Consider the following 1,957-nt stretch of genomic DNA (forward strand, 5'->3'; position numbering starts at 1 on the left):
TTAAGTGCGTAAAGTAGGCTCAAATTCTTTGGTTCCTAAATATCTTGTAGTAGCCAAAGGTAGTCCAGTCCGCTTGTTAGATTGAATTGAATCTTATATAACCTACGTAGCTAAAGAGAAAATCATAATAGTCTAAGTGGACCTCTCAAAGGTATAAATAAGTAGACATTAGTCTTACTGGTTCGGTCTTTTCTTTTTTTGTTATGATGCCCACATTTCATACTTCTCAATTCTTATTTATTCAAGGGTTCGTATGTACTGAGTGACTCTAGGTCTATTCAGATGCAGCTTCAAGAGAGCTTTATTCGGCCTTTGTATGACCGTCTTCCCTTCCTGTCTATCTCCTTCGGTCAGGTAGTTCTGCTTCCGATGCCGGAGGAGCAGGGTGGGATAGAAGGGTAGTTTCTGAGTTCGAGATGTCTGAGCTTGGAGGTTCCGCTTCTCTAATGTGATAATAAAGCAACAAGCAACGCCGCTCCCGTGCGCTCATCCCTTGCTTGTTCTTGAGCGCTAGTCATTCATCCCTAGCTGGGTTCTTGGGATATCTTGATTCTCTTTATGATGATGTAAGGGTCGGCAACAATGAATAAGGAATCGATCGGAAGTTCGCACCAATCGATCTTCTGTAGGAGTAGGAGGTAGCGTGAATACCCTCTTTCTTCGTTTAGAAGAGTGCTGGACCTCCACAATGTCAAACCATAGAACACAGCTCCTTTCGGTCGAACCCTAGGAAAGACGACTTTACCTTTTTCGTAGATAGTCCGAGTTCGAGCTACTGTAGTCTCCCCCGTTGACCTTCTTTTTTAGATAGAATCCTCAATGAGTGGAAAGGACTCCCAAACTTGCTCCACAGTACTATACCATACAGAGCCGCACCCTTGTGATATGATAAGAAGAAAAGGAGCCAGTCCGCCCTCTTTTCTTTTCCACACCAAGCCTTCTTGTAAAATCGGGTGTATAGCTCAGTTGGTAGAGCATTGGGCTTTTAACCTAATGGTCGCAGGTTCAAGTCCTGCTATACCCAAAACAAAAAAAACCACTCTTGTATTCGTAAGGATGCATAGTAGCCTTCAAAGAGCACTCTTTGGCCTTGAGAAAAGCCCCTTTCTCATCAACATCTCGACTTCGCTCGTTGTTTGAGGTAAGTATAAAGGAGATCAGATCTGTCCCGGGAATCAAAGGATACAGAAATATGGAATCGAGCACAGATTATAGGAAACAAGCAAACAGAACAGGTTGGATCCCATCTTTAACTGCACAGAGCAGAAGCCTACTATTGATTGATGATCTTACCTTCCTGAGAGTCGAGGAACAGTAGATGAGATAGCCGAAAGGGGGGACCCCGGGTAATAGGTTTCCTTTTCCGGTTTAGGCTTGAGAGAAATCAGGAACTGAACTGAGCACTCCATAAGTATGGATTGGATTGTTTCATTCTGATACCAACTTTCATGCTGGAATATAAGGTTGCCATACTGGGAAAGGGGGAAAGTAAATAGGATCCCCTCTCTTCTCTACAGGAATGAACTTCTCCTCGCCGACCACTTGCACTATACTTAGGTTAGGCGCAATAGGTGACTTAGGTTGGGTTGTCTGGATTAGTCCTACAACGAATAGCTCTCTTTCCTTTTAATGGAACACTCACTAGATTTTGCTAAATAAGGATAACTGCAAAGATAAGCCGGGTCATCCGAAAATCCAGGAAATATTTCCTTGATTTTCTGCATGGCATATTTCCTATCATTTCACAACCTACTTTTTTTCTTAGTTAGATACTATAGCACCTTCCCTTCATGGGGAGATGTTTATATACCATCTAAGTTCATTCATTCATTCATTACTTACTTGCTCTTCTTTCCCAGTGATCAGAATAGGGATTTCCATGGATTGTAGGCCCTCGATTGTAATGATGGTATCAATGAAAGATGAAATAGCATGATACTATTTAAAGCAATGGTTG

The 1,957-nt window shown here is 42.3% G+C and overlaps 1 non-coding gene across 1 annotated transcript; it reads left to right on the forward strand.

Annotated features, from left to right (window-relative positions):
• The first annotated feature begins 951 nt into the window (after nucleotides 1–951).
• TRNAK-UUU (transfer RNA lysine (anticodon UUU)) lies at nucleotides 952–1,024 on the forward strand. Its single transcript has one exon. It is a non-coding gene; the product is annotated as a tRNA-Lys (tRNA).
• The last annotated feature ends 933 nt before the right edge of the window (nucleotides 1,025–1,957 follow it).

Source organism: Triticum urartu, chromosome 6A, assembly GCF_056163025.1.
Source record: "Triticum urartu cultivar PI428250 chromosome 6A, HENAU_Tu73, whole genome shotgun sequence".
NCBI classification, from domain to species: Eukaryota; Viridiplantae; Streptophyta; class Magnoliopsida; order Poales; family Poaceae; genus Triticum; species Triticum urartu.